The sequence below is a fragment of the Eurosta solidaginis genome, chromosome X (genome assembly GCF_040869045.1).
Source record: "Eurosta solidaginis isolate ZX-2024a chromosome X, ASM4086904v1, whole genome shotgun sequence".
NCBI classification, from domain to species: domain Eukaryota; kingdom Metazoa; phylum Arthropoda; class Insecta; order Diptera; family Tephritidae; genus Eurosta; species Eurosta solidaginis.
Genome location: NC_090324.1, coordinates 145,631,933 through 145,649,423, shown reverse-complemented (window position 1 = coordinate 145,649,423; position 17,491 = coordinate 145,631,933). Strand labels below are relative to the sequence as shown.

Here is a 17,491-nt window from a genome sequence, read left to right as displayed (position 1 = left end):
CACCCCTGGTCCACCTTTATGGCGATATCTCGAAAAGGCGTCCACCTATAGAACTAAGGCCCACGCCCTTTTAAAAACTCATTAACACCTTTCATTTGATACCCATATCGTACACAAAAATTCTAGAGTCACCCCTGGCCCACCTTTATGGCGATATCTCGAAAGGGCATCCACCTATAGAACTAAGGCCCACTCCCTTTTAAAATACTCATTAACACCTTTCATTTGGTACCCATATTGTACAAACGCATTCTAGAGTCACCCCTGGTCCACGTTTATGGCGATATCCCGAAAAGGCGTCCACCCATAGAACAAAGGCCCACTCCCTTTTAAAACACTTATTGCACTTTTCGTTTGACACTCATATTGTACAAACAAATTCTAGAGTCACCCCTGGTCCACGTTTATGGCGATATCTCGAAAAGGCGTCCACATATAGAACTAAGGCCCACGCCCCCTTAAAATACTCATTAATACCTTTTATTTGATACCCATATCGTACAAAATAAATTCTAGTGTAACCCCTGGTCCACCTTTAAGGCGATATCTCGAAAAGACGTCCACCTATAGAACAAAGGCCCACGCCTTTTTAAAATACTCATTAACACCTTTCATTTGCTACCCATATCGTACAAAAAAATTCTAGAGTCACCCCTGGCCCACCTTTATGGCAATATCTCGAAAAGGCATCCACCTATAGAACTAAGGCTAACTCCCTTTTAAAATACTAATTAACACCTTTCATTTTATACCCATATCGTACACAAAAATTCTAGAGTCACCCCTGGCCCACCTTTATGGCGATATCTCGAAAGGGCATCCACCTATAGAACTAAGGCTCACTCCCTTTTAAAATACTCATTAACACCTTTCATTTTATACCCATATCGTACACAAAAATTCTAGAGTCACCCCTGGCCCACCTTTATGGCGATATCTCGAAAGGGCATCCACCTATAGAACTAAGGCCCACTCCCTTTTAAAATACTCATTAACACCTTTCATTTGATACAAATACCGTACAAAAAAATTCTAGAGTCACCCCTGGTCTACCTTTATGTCGATATCTCGAAAAGGCGTCCACCTATAGAACTAAGGCCCACGCCCTTTTAAAATACTCCTTAACACCTTTCATTTGATACCCACATCGTACAAACAAATTCTAGAGTCACGCCTGGTCCACCTTTATGGCGATATCTCGGAAAGGCGTCCACCTATAGAACTAAGGCCCACACCCTTTTAAAATACTCATTAGCACCTTTCATTTGATATCCATATTGTACAAACGCATTCTAGAGTCACCCCTGGTCTACCTTTATGGAGATATCTCGAAAAGGCGTCCACCTATAGAACTAAGACCCACTCCCTTTTAAAATACTCATTAACACCTTTCATTTGATACCCATATCGTACACAAAAATTCTAGAGTCACCCCTGGCCCACCTTTATGGCGATATCTCGAAAGGGCATCCACCAATAGAACTAAGGCCCGCACCCTTTTAAAATACTCATTAGCACCTTTCATTTGATACCCATAACGTACAAACAAATTCTAGAGTCACCCCTGGTCCACCTTTATGGCGATATCTCGAAAAGGCGTCCACCTATAGAACTAAGGCCCACGCCCTTTTAAAATACTCATTAGCACCTTTCATTTGATACCCATATCGTACAAACGCATTCTAGAGTCACCCCTGGTCTACCTTTATGGAGATATCTCGAAAAGGCTTCCACCTATAGAACTAAGACCCACTCCCTTTTAAAATACTCATTAACACCTTTCATTTGATACCCATATCGTACACAAAAATTCTAGAGTCACCCCTGGTCCACCTTTATGGCGATAACTCGAAAAGGCGTCCACCTATAGAACTAAGGCCCACACCCTTTTAAAATACTCATTAGCACCTTTCATTTGATACCCATATCGTACAAACAAATTCTAGAGTCACCCCTGGTCCACCTTTATGGCGATATCTCGAAAAGGCGTCCACCTATAGAACTAAGGCCCACGCCCTTTTAAAATTTAACACCTTCATTTGAAACCCATATCGTACACAAAAATTCTAGAGTCACCCCTGGCCCACCTTTATGGCGATATCTCGAAAGGGCACTCCCTTTTAAAATACTCATTAACACCTTTAATTTGATACCCATATCGTACAAACAAATTCTAGAGTCACCCCTGGTCTACCTTTATGGAGATATCTCGAAAAGGCGTCCACCTATAGAACTAAGACCCACGCCCTTTTAAAATACTCATTAACACCTCTCATTTGATACCCATATCGTACACAAAAATTCTAGAGTCACCCCTGGCCCACCTTTATGGCGATATCTCGAAAGGACATCCACCTATAGAACTAAGGCCCACTCCCTTTTAAAATACTCATTAACACCTTTCATTTGATACCCATATCGTACAAACAAATTCTAGAGTCACCCCTGGTCCACCTTTATGGCGATATCTCGAAAAGGCGTCCACCTATAGAACTAAGGCCCACGCCCTTTTAAAAACTCATTAACACCTTTCATTTGATACCCATATCGTACACAAAAATTCTAGAGTCACCCCTGGCCCACCTTTATGGCGATATCTCGAAAGGGCATCCACCTATAGAACTAAGGTCCACTCCCTTTTAAAATACTCATTAACACCTTTCATTTGATACCCATATTGTACAAACGCATTCTAGAGTCACCCCTGGTCCACGTTTATGGCGATATCCCGAAAAGGCATCCACCCATAGAACAAAGGCCCACTCCCTTTTAAAACACTTATTGCACTTTTCGTTTGACACCCATATTGTACAAACAAATTCTAGAGTCACCCCTGGTCCACGTTTATGGCGATACCTCGAAAAGGCGTCCACATATAGAACTAAGGCCCACGCCCTCTTAAAATACTCATTAATACCTTTTATTTGATACCCATATCGTACAAAATAAATTCTAGTGTAACCCCTGGTCCACCTTTAAGGCGATATCTCGAAAAGACGTCCACCTATAGAACAAAGGCCCACGCCTTTTTAAAATACTCATTAACACCTTTCATTTGATACCCATATCGTACAAAAAAATTCTAGAGTCACCCCTGGCCCACCTTTATGGCGATATCTCGAAAAGGCATCCACCTATAGAACTAAGGCTCACTCCCTTTTAAAATACTCATTAACACCTTTCATTTTATACCCATATCGTACACAAAAATTCTAGAGTCACCCCTGGCCCACCTTTATGGCGATATCTCGAAAGGGCATCCACCTATAGAACTAAGGCCCACTCCCTTTTAAAATACTCACTAACACCTTTCATTTGATACAAATACCGTACAAAAAAATTCTAGAGTCACCCCTGGTCTACCTTTATGTCGATATCTCGAAAAGGCGTCCACCTATAGAACTAAGGCCCACGCCCTTTTAAAATACTCCTTAACACCTTTCATTTGATACCCACATCGTACAAACAAATTCTAGAGTCACGCCTGGTCCACCTTTATGGCGATATCTCGAAAAGGCGTCCACCTATAGAACTAAGGCCCACACCCTTTTAAAATACTCATTAGCACCTTTCATTTGATACCCATATTGTACAAACGCATTCTAGAGTCACCCCTGGTCTACCTTTATGGAGATATCTCGAAAAGGCGTCCACCTATAGAACTAAGACCCACTCCCTTTTAAAATACTCATTAACACATTTCATTTGATACCCATATCGTACACAAAAATTCTAGAGTCACCCCTGGCCCACCTTTATGGCGATATCTCGAAAGGGCATCCACCTATAGAACTAAGGCCCGCACCCTTTTAAAATACTCATTAGCACCTTTCATTTGATACCCATATCGTACAAACAAATTCTAGAGTCACCCCTGGTCCACCTTTATGGCGATATCTCGAAAAGGCGTCCACCTATAGAACTAAGGCCCACGCCCTTTTAAAATACTCATTAACACCTTTCATTTGATACCCATATCGTACAAACGCATTCTAGAGTCACCCCTGGTCTACCTTTATGGAGATATCTCGAAAAGGCGTCCACCTATAGAACTAAGACCCACTCCCTTTTAAAATACTCATTAACACCTTTAATTTGATACCCATATCGTACACAAAAATTCTAGAGTCACCCCTGGTCCACCTTTATGGCGATATCTCGAAAAGGCGTCCACCTATAGAACTAAGGCCCACACCCTTTTAAAATACTCATTAGCACCTTTCATTTGATACCCATATCGTACAAACAAATTCTAGAGTCACCCCTGGTCCACCTTTATGGCGATATCTCGAAAAGGCGTCCACCTATAGAACTAAGGCCCACGCCCTTTTAAAATTTAACACCTTCATTTGAAACCCATATCGTACACAAAAATTCTAGAGTCACCCCTGGCCCACCTTTATGGCGATATCTCGAAAGGGCATCCACCTATAGAACTAAAGCCCACTCCCTTTTAAAATACTCATTAACACCTTTAATTTGATACCCATATCGTACAAACAAATTCTAGAGTCACCCCTGGTCTACCTTTATGGAGATATCTCGAAAAGGCGTCCACCTATAGAACTAAGACCCACGCCCTTTTAAAATACTCATTAACACCTCTCATTTGATACCCATATCGTACACAAAAATTCTAGAGTCACCCCTGGCCCACCTTTATGGCGATATCTCGAAAGGACATCCACCTATAGAACTAAGGCCCACTCCCTTTTAAAATACTCATTAAAACCTTTCATTTGATACCCATATCGTACAAACAAATTCTAGAGTCACCCCTGGTCCACCTTTATGGCGATATCTCGAAAAGGCGTCCACCTATAGAACTAAGGCCCACGCCCTTTTAAAAACTCATTAACACCTTTCATTTGATACCCATATCGTACACAAAAATTCTAGAGTCACCCCTGGCCCACCTTTATGGCGATATCTCGAAAGGGCATCCACCTATTGAACTAAGGCCCACTCCCTTTTAAAATACTCATTAACACCTTTCATTTGATACCCATATTGTACAAACGCATTCTAGAGTCACCCCTGGTCCACGTTTATGGCGATATCCCGAAAAGGCGTCCACCCATAGAACAAAGGCCCACTCCCTTTTAAAACACTTATTGCACTTTTCGTTTGACACCCATATTGTACAAACAAATTCTAGAGTCACCCCTGGTCCACGTTTATGGCGATATCTAGAAAAGGCGTCCACATATAGAACTAAGGCCCACGCCCTCTTAAAATACTCATTAATACCTTTTATTTGATACCCATATCGTACAAAATAAATTCTAGTGTAACCCCTGGTCCACCTTTAAGGCCATATCTCGAAAAGACGTTCACCTATAGAACTTAGGCCCACTCCCTTTTAAAATTATCATTAACACATTTCATTTGATACCCATATCGTACAAACAAATTCTCGAGTCAGGGCTGGTCCACCTTTATGGCGATATCCCTAAATGGCGTCCATCTATAGATCTATGGCACACTCCCTCATAAAATACTCTTTAGTGCCTTTCATTTGATAGACATGTCATACAAACACATTCCAGGGTTACCCTAGGTTCCTTTTACAACATTGTGATTTCCCTTACTTTGTCTCCACAGCTCTCAACTGAGTATGTAATGTTCGGTTACACCCGAACTTAGCCTTCCTTACTTGTTTCACTTCCATTTAAGTTCATCGCGTTTAAATAGCAATTTGTTTAATTTCTCGCAGCTTTTGACAGCAGACCACCAACTTAAAACGTATTTTAAAAAATTAAAATCGGGCTCATGTCATTTTAAATTTACAATACTTTTTTAGAGATAAAATAGCGTTTAAGTAGGTTATAACAGACTTAAAATTATATTTAATTTAGAACCATGTGTAAACCAATAAAACTCTATTTTATTTCGACTATGATTACGGGCCAAAGAGTTGGTGACTGCAGATGTGTTGTTGTTGCCTACTATAATCGCTGCAAAACAGCCAAAGAAGTTTAGAGTGTAGACACTTAAAGCCCCTTTTCGCGAAACCATGGAATATATCCAAATTTTGAATTAAATGGGCCCTTCCGCAGTCTGTGTTAGGATTATAACTCTCACTCAAGCATAATTGATAGTTCTTAATTACTTTTTAGCATGTAACAATCTATTATTTCCTCTCTTAATAATTCGCAATTCACTTATCCTACTAAACTGATTATTGTTGTTTTCTAACTATTTATATGTCAGTAGTACTTAACCTATCTTTCTAGTGTTTTACTTTGCTGATTAGTTTAACATTTCTCTGTTGCTAAGCAGTGTTAGACCTCGATGGTTAACAAATCCCTCCCTTTCAACGCCTCTATTGTCGGTTTTGTGCGCTTTGGAAGGTAAAACCGCTGGGAATTATTATAGATCCTTTGTTAACTTACGAATATAGAAAACCAGTTAAATGCTCAGAAATCAAATATTTAAATTTCGCTCGGAAGTTAAATGCTTTGAAATGAAAAATTTAACTTTCGATAGGATGTAGTTTTGAAGCGGATGAAACCACGTGTTGAATCGAATAAAAAACGGAACTAAATCGCTATTGGATTGATATAGCTTTAATAAAGTGACCATTCCTTGATTTCTGCCTACCATAGCACTAGCTTTACCCGTTTTTTTTTACAAGTATATTCTTCGACGTTTGCGGGTAAAGAAAGCTTATCATCACTTAGAAAATGCTTAGGAAACCCATCTACCAACAGTTATTGATATCTCGCGGAAGTGGTTAAATAACTCGCTACAAAACGGGTTGTGCTTAATAGCGGGAACACGAACCTCTGTTGGCAATTGTGGTAGTACTTGTTTATTTTACCACTTATGTATGTTATATAAAAAATAAATATTAAACTTTTATCTACAACATTCCTTTAAACGTTTTATACCAAATAAAAAAGGAATTTAAAAAAATAAATAGTGTTATACCGACTTCTCAAAAGCTTTTGATAAAGTAGACCATAACATTCTTTTACTGAAGCTCAATAAATTTGGTGTTTCCGGCACTGTATTGAGCTTTTTCAGAAGTTTTATTTTTGGTAGGAAATTATCGGTGATAATAAACTCAATACGCTCGAACATTGAAGTCTATGCCACATCGGGTATTCCTCAAGGAACTCACATTGGCCCTCTGTTATTCTTACTCTTCATAAACGACTTACCGTCGCATATCATATCATCAAAGTGCTTAATGTTCGCAGATGATGTCAAAATATTGCTCAATATTAACAGCCTTATCGATTGCCAAACACTTCAGCAAGACTTAAACATTTTCTTAAATTGGTGTACCATCAATAACTAAGCCTAAACATTAGCAAGTGCTGCGTTGTTCTTATTGCCGCCGCGCATATTTCTATACTTTCAACAATTCTCTGGATGGCGTTGATTTGCTGCATAAATCCGAAATTAAAGATTTAGGAATTATCTTTGACACAAAATTAACTTTTTCTAAACATATTGATCTAGCCTCGTCTAAAGCGTACTCGATGGTGGGTTTCATAATCAGGAACACCAAAGATTTTAAGGATCCTATGACTCTGAAAACACTCTATATTGCTTTGGTACGGAGTATTTTAGAGTATGGGCGATCATTTGGAACCCATATTACACAAAGTACTCTGATAAAATAGAGATGATCCAGAGGAAATTTACCAGATTTGCTATGAAAAGAGTGTTTATCGAAAATGACATTCCAAGTTACGCCTCAAGGAGGAAACTCCTTGGCTTACAATCTCTTGCGGACAGAAGGTCATATCTGTCGCTGTTATTTGCCTACGATATTTTATCTGGCAATATTGACTGCCCAGATATATTTATTCTGTTTCGAGTACAGGAATCTAATATTAATCTCAGAAATCCCAGAAAGTTTACTGAGGGTTCACATAAGTCGCTTTATTCTTATAATGAACCGATAGCCAGAATCATTCGCCTGTGTAACACGTTCGCTCCGCAAATAAACTTCAACGACAGCCTTTATTGTTTTAAGTTAAGCCTATTTCCACTATTTAATTAAATATGTAAACATGATCATAGTCTGTAAGAAATCTTGTTTCGATGACTGAAATAAATAAATAATAAACATCAATCAACATAAACAGAAGATCCTACAATTGGCGATCCTGCCAGGAGTTCGCTATCTAAAATTATTAAGATAGGGCTTTTAATGTTCTATATTTGGCGATCCTGCACAATGCTTGGAATTAATTACCATTTATCAAAAATAAAAAATATAATAAGCTGGAATCCTACTCCTCTTGATAAAACCAGCTCACCGGAATTTTTAGTTTTAAATCGGATATTATTCGGATATTCAGAAGGGAACGGGAGCTGGGGTGTACTCAACAAATCTATAGTTAAGCCAATCATTCCGACTTCCTGACGGATGCAGTGTATTCCAAGCCGAGGTCTATGCCATAGACAGAGCGGCAAAGCTGCTCCAAGATAGTGCAGTCTCCAACAACGACGTAGCAATCTTTGTTGACAGCCAAGCCGCCTTAAGGGCATTAGAGTCCAACATGATAAAATCGGACATCGTGCCAAGGTGTAGAGCCTCTCTAGCTTCTATAAGTCTCAATGTCTACCTTTGCTGGGTCCCTGGGCACAGCGGCATTGAGGGGAATGAACTTGCAGAAGAGATGGCCAGGAAATGTCCATACTTAGACGTAAGTGAGGTGGACAGTTCCGTCCGACCGCCGCTGAGTTATATCCTGGGGAGAATCGACGAATATGAAAACAGGGCAACAGACTTGCTATGGACCAATAGGGTTGACTGCGAAGTCTCCAGGTCCTTATGGCCATGCTTGGAAAGGAAATGCACCAGCTTCCTTTTCAAACTGAACAAATCTGCGGTGAGGGTATTTACGGGTGTCATCACAGGTCATTGTGCTATCGCACCAATGCTCCGACGGTGGCTAATACCAACAAGCTCCCTCTGCAGAAGGAGTCAGGATGAGGAGGAAGAGGAAGCCACTTTCTCTGCCGATTTCCGGCGCTTCAAAGAAGAAGGCTCAGATTTCTGGGCTCACGCTTCTTCGACAGCCTGGCAGAGGTTAGGAGGTGGACGTCTCTCTTCTTCTTGGGTTCATCAGGGAAAGCAAGTGGTTCGTTGAGGAACACTAGGACATCAAAATATGAACAAAATATTTCTCCGAGTGGAAGTGCGGGTAACACTAACGCACGCCCTCTTAACCTAACCTAACCTACTACAATTAATATTCGATTAACTTTAAAACTTTTCAATTAAATTCATATTAGAGAAAAATTTGTAAAGTTTACAAACGGCGATGGTTACTAGGACATGTTTCTGAATTTCACTTCTTCATCTGCTAGCTTTTTGGGAGCTGAACATTGCGCGCCTAAAATCATATCCACACTATTAGGAATAAACTACGTACAGAATGTATGTGCCTACATGGTGAATAAAATGAATAGAAACTAAAAGGCAATCTTTAGATACAAATTGTAAAGCGAGTAACGGGACATTCATATAGCTGAGTAGTTAAAGGCATCTGAATTTGCATTGGTATGAATGTTGGAGATTGGAGTTCAATGCTCAGCTCCCAAAAAGCTAGCTGATGAAGGAGTGAAATTCACAAATATGCCATAGTAACCATGGCCGTTTAAAAACTTTACAATTTTTCTCTAATATCAATAACAAAAACCATTTTATAAAGCAATATGAGCAAAGCTCGCTAATTAAATACATATGATCATATTGATATAATAGTAACAGCGGATGTATTAAAAACAAATACGGTAAAAATCTAAACAAATGTTACTAAGCTTTCATATGCGCGCCTAAAATCATATCCACACTATTAGGAATAAACTCATACAGAGTGTATGTACCTACATTGTGAATAAAAGGAATAGAAACAAAAAGGCAATTCTTAGAGACCAATAGTAAAGGGAGCAACGGGACATTCATATGGCTGAGTAGCTAAAGGCATCTGCCTTTGCACTTGTATGAATGTTGGAGATTCGAGTTCAATGCTCAGCTCCCGAAAGGCTAGCTGATGAAGAAGTGAAATTCAGAAACATGTCCTAATAACCATCTTAATTGTAAAATAATTCGATGAAATCGCAAGCGAGGTCAGGCACTCCCAGACCACCCTCGATCGCACTGTAGTTCAGCTCAAGGCCTTGATAGCCGCTTGGCTATCAGAGTAGATGTTAAATTCCCTAACCGTAGTAGCACTGGATAGCATTCTATCCACCGCATCCTTAATCGCAGCAACTTCCGCTTGGAATACACTGCAGTGATCAGCCAACTTAAACTTGCGGCTTACATTTAGCTCTTGACAAAAGACCCGCCACTAACCATTCCATCCAGCTTCGACCCATCCGTGAACAAGTTAACCGGTCCCATGCCCCAGATAATTCCTCTTCCCTACTCCTCTCTCGGTGGATTGGTGGTTTCTTGTCCAAAATAATCCCCAAATATTTAACTCTATCAGAAAGTACCAACGGTACCCCTCCAATAGAGGGAGTTCTGAAATCGGGCATCTTGTATCTCCTTGTAAAAAGAACCAATTCCGTTTTTCCCGGGTTGACCGCCAATCCACATCAGCCCACCTAGCCACAGTATCCAGGTAGCCCTGCAGAACATCGCGCAGGGTGCCCAGAAATTTGCCTCTGATTAGGATAGCGTATAGGCAACCACCCTACAACCAATGGCTTCCAGCTCCACAAGAAGCTCGTTGACTACCACAACCCAGAGGAGAGGAGATAGGACACCTCCCTGTGGCGTGCCCCTGCACACCTTCCTCTTAATTATGGCCCCTCCCCCTCCGCTTCGGCAATTCTGCTGCATAGAAGTTTGCTAATAAAAGCCGCATCGACTCCTAAACCCACCAGAGCTCTTTCAATTGCCCCCGGTAAGACATTGTTCAAAGCCCCCTCGATGTCTAGAAAGGCACCCAGAGCATACTCTTTGTGTTCTAGGTACCCCTCTATTTGCTTTACAATCGAATGGAGAGCCGTTTCCGTCGATCTGCCCCTGCAGTACGCATGCTGTGAAGCCGACAGTAACCCCCGAGCTATCCTTTCCTGTAGGTGCAGATCAATCAACCGCTCAAACATCTTACGAAGAAACGACGAGAGACTGATTGGCCTGAAATCCTTAGGTGATACATGAGAGCTTCTGCCGGCCTTCGGAATGAAAATAGCCCTAACCGTTTGCCAAGACTTCGGGATATAGTTTAGCCTAAGGCAGTTAGGGTAGATGATGGCCAACCAGCGGGCAATCCCCAAAGGCTTTTGAAGTTGCGCAGGAATGATTTCATCCGGGCCCGGAGACTTATAGGACTTGAACGACCCTATAGCCCAGGTTATTTGACTTTCCCGTATTGGAATGGCAGGCACTTCTTCATGACCAACGACGACCGACCATGCAGGCGAAGATCCCTGCGCAACTGGGACATCGGGAAAATGATTGTCCAGTAAAAGCTTTAGGGACTCCTCGCTACTCATCGACCAGTCCCCACCATCATCTCTCAGCTACCCCAGAGGTGCGGGTTCCTAGAGAGTACTTTTCTCAGCTTCGCGGATTCATTGCAGCCTTCAACGTTTTCGCAGAAGCTTCGCCATGCATCTCGATTGGCTATACTTATTTCATATTTATAAATCCCCAGACTCACCTTATAAAGCTCCCAGTCCAAGGGTAATTTACTCCTCCTGGCTCTGTTGAAGGGCCGCTGACTGGACGCTCTTAGGTCGTCAAGAGAATCCGACCACCAGGGCGGCTTGCCCTTCCCTCTGTAAATTTTCCATGGGGAGGAAAGTTGAAAGGCGCTATTGCTTGGCGACGTGAAGTTTTCCACCAGAACGTCTATCTCAGATTCGGACAGGTCCGAACTAATGGTAGGCACTGCAGGCAATAGCTCTTCCAGCTTCCTACAATACAAGTCCTAGTTAGTACTTTTAAGGTTCCTAAAAGATATTTTACCGGGACGTTCTTCGTTCACCGAGAACTGAATATATCGGTGATCAGAGAAGGAGTGCTCGTTGAGAACCCTCCAGCCAGATATCCGACCTTCCAGTTCTCTACTAACCAGGGTGAGGTCCAGGACCTCCTCCATTACCGTAGTAATAAAAGTCGGGTCATTCCCCCTATTACATATACAAAGCCCCTCATCTACCATAAAAGTAAATAAATACTCACACTGTTGGTATCCGAGCTGCCGCAGATGCTATGATGAGCATTAGAATCGGCACCGATGATCACGCCAACACCTCTCCGCCTTGCTTCAGCTGTGATTTCGCCCAGTATCGCAGGTGGTGGTCCCGCTTCATCCCCGTAGGGCATGTACGCTGAGACTCAGAGCTCTGCGGATGCCTCTTGCGGTTCACCTGCGTGGGAATACTAACGCGTGGTAAAAGACGTTCTACGCGAGTCTCGAGGGCATGTTGTGGTGGCGGCGGCCACCCCACGGTGCGTTCCAATGCCGTGTGTGTGCCCGCACCATCTCTACCGTTTCGGGTTTGGTAGCCCACTTAAATGGGCATATGAGATTGCTTCCGTTTCGGTGCTGGGATTGCCCGAAGCGGTATGCTTCGTCCGCTTCACTGTCCCGGCACCGAACACGGATGCATTAAGTTTGTAACATGGATTAAGTTACTGTGAGTTGTCTTTAATTTGGTTTTAATTTTTTATGTGTTTTTGCTTTCATGAATTGGATTCTTAAGTTGTTGGTTATTAGAATAAAGTTAAATTTTTCTCTCCTTTTCTTAAGATAATTTCGACCTTGTTGGAACCCGAAAGGGGGGGGGGGGGGGGTTGGTAGTAATCATCGTAGTCGTCGGTTGTGATTTAAAAAATCATGCATGACACTGACAGAGACGTAGTGAAACGCGCCATTGTGTGGTCGAGTTAGCTGACATGGCAACTCTTCTATTTCTGGTTCCATTGTGTGTAGTGGTTGCTGTGGTGGAATTGCAAACAGGTACGTGACGTGAAAAAAAAATATGACATTTCCATTGAAAAAACGCACGCGGTAAGTATGTCGTAGGTTAGATTTTATATTTAATTTCATTGTCATATTTTATTTCTTTTTATTAATTAATTTTTCTTTTCTTATTTTTTCAGGTGGCACCGCCATCCATTTATTGCAACACTACGCATCATGAATGGCGCATTCCAAGGAGTACACTTTCCGGTAATGACAAGTCTGACTAGCCAGACCCCATGACAAAATGAACGCACAAGCTTTTTGGACTACTCACTGCCGGCTCAGCTTTGGGCACTCTGCCCACCGGCAGCTTGCGCTCATTTGTATTGGACCATTTTGGCCGGCCATATGTTTTTCGTGTTATTGGCTTTTTGGGTATTGCATGAGCATCAATGCTGCGATACTATAAAATGGCTGGTGACCGTGGCCGCATCATCAATGTATCACTACCATCACGTCTGTGTGCCCGCACACAAATCACAGATACTGTACCATGGCTGCGCCAATTCAGAAAGTTATCATTTTGGGCGTGTTTACTTGCACATGCCTGTGAAATGAACCGCTTCCTTGCATTGCTGTCCTGGCTTCTATGTGAACCGTTTCAAAGACCATCGCATTGTGCCACCCGCTGTTCGTTTGATGGTGAACGCGATCCTCGAAACTCAGATTTGGGTTTGTTTTTGTTTACGTTTATGCCTGGCGTAATACAACGTTTTTTTCGCTCTTGAATTTGGGTGAAGAAATGTTTGAAATTTTTGCTTGCGACTTTCCAATTGATTTTACGCCAAGTCTCGATGGTCCTAGCAATATTTCACGTGACAACTTAGCTGCCAGATTGGCTGATTGCTTGGTAACATCACCAGAATTTCTTGAATGGATTGTGCCATTGGCGTTAGAAAAAGTAAGGAGCGACTTAGCGGTGGCCGACTAGATTCGTTGAAACTACTACGTAAGTCAGCGCTCAAGTTCTCTGTTAAGTCATTATCACAAAATTTCGATGTGATTTGGACAGCTTTAAAAAATGAAATCTTTCCGGGTGTTGAAAATACAGATATCGTTCCAGATGGTCTTTTTCTGTTACGTACAATACTTGAACAAGCTAAGTCCCTTCCAGAGATAAGTAATATTTATCCAACAACTGTGCTGGGCACTTTTTTTCCCATTTAGGGGATGTTAGTCAACGATTGTATAATCCTTCGGCAGCTATTGCATTAGTTTGTGTCGCAGGTGATCCTCTATTTGCTGGTGAAAAAATACTTAATACTTTTCTTCTGAAATTGAACACTAAAGCTGCAGCAAGTGGACAAGATGTAGGTAACGCTCTAACAGCAACAAAAGAAACTTACAATGATGAGCAACGTGTACGAGTATATATGCTTATCGCTAAGCTATTTAAAAATGGGGTATTCCGAGATACGTTGGATACGTTCAATAACTACTTGCAATCAAATTAATGAAGATATAATTACAATATTACGTAATAAGTTAGATTCAGATGCAAATGTAAAAAATATCGATTTGAAACATACTGCACTAAGTGTACTCACAAAAAAGTGTGCCAGTTATAAGCGAAGCAACTCGCATGCTTCTTTACAAAGTGCTCTTTCAATTGATTACGCACGATTCGCTTGATATGCAATGTAGATTTCTAAGAATTATTAGGCGCTTTACATCCAATCGAAGTACAATCAAATTGCATCAATGTTCTTACACGTAACTTTATTTTATATCAAAATTTCGTAAAACGCAAAGTTTTACGTCATTTATTGCGTTTGTTAGTGCAAGCAGCATTTACAGCGCGTGTACTCGATTTGGTGTGGCCTTATGCTTTTGAATTGTGAAATTAAGTAAATAAATTGGTGCGCGGAAATTCTCGTGCTATCGCGACAAAATGAAGGACAGCGGAGCGATCATCTCTTCGCGTACCGCGACACTCCGGAGGACAACCCACACATTAAATTCGAATTTACACCTGAAAGTATGAAGCGTGTAGAAGCTGTCATCCGCATATACCCCGAGGGTTACGAAAGAGCATCCATGGTTCCTCTACTGGACTTGGCGCAAAGCCAATATGGTTGGTTGCCTGTCTCAGCTATGCATAAGGTTGCTGAAATTGTAGAGGTCTCGCATATGCATGTATATGAAGTAGCCACATTGTATACAATGCTTTTGCGTAAACCAACTAACAAATATCATATGCAAGTGTGTACAACAACACCATGCTGGTTACGCGACTCGGATGAATCATGGAGTGTTGTAAGAAAACTCTAGGTGTCGAGGGAGGAGAGAAAACCAAGGATGGTCTATTTACAATTTCCGAAATTGAGTGTTTAGGCGCATGCGTTCGCTCCAAGGATTGCCACTAACGACGATTATTATGAAGATCTTACCGTAAAGGATATGCAACAAATCTTAGCAGACCTAAAAGCAGGCAAGCCATCGGCTTTTTAATTCAACCAGATGTGTCTCTGTCAGGGTCTACCGCAGAAGATGGCAGTTTTAATACCCCGGAAACACTACTGCCTACAGCAAGCAGTAATAAAATGCACCAAAGAATGTTGAAGCACCAGGGGAAGATTAAACAACTGAAGAAAATTTTGATACGCCCGCCAAGCTGCATCAAAATATCGCTAATTCGGAGTGTCCAATGGAACCTCAACCACTGGTAATTATGGAAATGAAGATTTAGTAGTGAAGTTTGAAAATTAACTGTTTTCGATCCCAGCTTTCCACAGGATCCACGAACACTCAAAGGTACGTTCATTCACCATTGAGGAAGCTATCAAGGATGTAGTGAGGCTAACTAATCAAATCTCCTGGGTAAGAATATTCTTATTAAATTTTTATTTGCTTTACAATAAACTGGTTAAGCCACCGAATTTTCTATTGTTAACCGCAATGTCGATTTCCCTTGAATACATTTCCCATTGTGACCGCAAGCGTATTCGATTACATTGCCCTTGAGGAAACTCGAAAACTTTATTGTCATCGAAGTGTTGCAGATAACGCGAATGTAGAATATTCGGAATACGTTTGTCTGATACTACCTCGCGAAGTCCGAACGTGCTCAATGAGTGCATTTCGTTGTGGCATAGCTGTTACTTACTAATGTCATTTTTACGAGAATCGATTGACTAGGTGAATTTTTGACGTGGAGTGATGAATGTTAAATTAGGTGTCGGATGGTATAGGTGTCTGTACTTTTCATAAAATTACTTATATCCATCCACACTAATAGATCAAGGCATAGTGAGTAAATTCATCATAAAAGCAAGAAATTTTCTAAGCGATGACACAGTTCAGTACTTATCAGCAAATTCGTAAACTGAATGCTTTGTATACTAAATTCTGTTGGCCGAGGGCGTTTACGTTCTGTGATCCTCGCTCTGCGTGAGCGAGTGAACTTGGGTTGATTTGCTGGGAATTAAGAAGGATAATGGGCTGAAAGCCCTTAGGTTCTGTGGCAGATCGGTTCGCCATTCTGCGGTAGGCTTTTATGATGCCCTCGTTATGGGATGGTTTCTGGTGTCCTCGCTCTGGATGAGCGAGTGAATGTTGGGGTTTTCTGTTCAGGGGGCCCCGGTTAGTATTGTTAAAAACCATAGAAAAAAATGTTTTTTGTTTGCGAGCTTTTGTAAAGCTCTCCCGTGTCTTCGTGCATCACGCTCCCTTTCCCCATTGCCCACCAGTAGTCTGGTGTAGGATTCCCTCCGGTAGACTCGACACTAGACCGGGTGTAGAGAACAAAAAAAGAGAAGATGTGGGATCGCCCTCCGGTAGACTTGCACCATCACGAGACGGGGGGGTTGATTATAATTAGGGCCTCGGGAGAGACACAAGCTTAGGGATAGCGGGGCATCACGGCGCGTGGTTTAACGCATCTTTATGTCCGGCGCTCCCTTTCCCCATTGCCATCGCGTAGTACGTTTTAGGATTCCCCTCCGGTAGACTCGCACCATCACGAGACCGGGGGGTTGATTATAATATATGGCTCGGGAGAAACGCAGGCTTAGGGATAGAGAGACACGAAGACGCGGGTTCCTTAATATGCTTTCCATGCTATTACCAACCGTGGGCCTCTGATTTTAGGTAGTCGGGGGAAATAGAATTTTGGTTTTTGGGGTTTTGTAAGGCGGCATTTGGCCCCTTACCTTTCATCCTCTTTGTCGTGGGACGGAAGGAGTACCAATTTCGTAATTGGTCTAGTTATTTGTCCCTTGGTGGTATGAACGTCAACAACACGCACACGGTTATCAGAGCCTGGGTGTGTGTTGACGATTCTCCCGATTCTCCACTCGTTGGGTTGGAGGTTGTCCTCTTTGATAACAACTAGGTCTCCGGGTTTTAAATTAGCTTGTGGATGTTTCCACTTTTATCGTTTCTGGATCTCGGTGAGATATTCGGTTTTTATATCGCTTGCAGGAAGTGTGATGGAGGGCTTTGAGTTTCTGCCACCGATTGATCATCGAGGCAGGGCTTTCACTAGCATCCGGCTATGGCGGAGCCAGTAGATGGCTGCCAGTGAGGAAATGACCTGG

At 41.9% G+C, this 17,491-nt stretch overlaps 1 protein-coding gene and 2 pseudogenes across 1 annotated transcript in view; all 3 read left to right on the top strand.

The window, feature by feature from the left end:
- LOC137235412 (uncharacterized) overlaps window positions 1-17,491 on the top strand; it is a 567,181-nt gene that overhangs the window by 306,912 nt on the left and 242,778 nt on the right. The gene's annotated exons all lie outside the window — the stretch shown is intronic.
- On the top strand, window positions 13,364-14,794 carry LOC137234706 (MMS19 nucleotide excision repair protein-like; annotated as a pseudogene).
- LOC137234705 (NADH dehydrogenase [ubiquinone] flavoprotein 2, mitochondrial-like) lies at window positions 14,826-15,404 on the top strand (annotated as a pseudogene).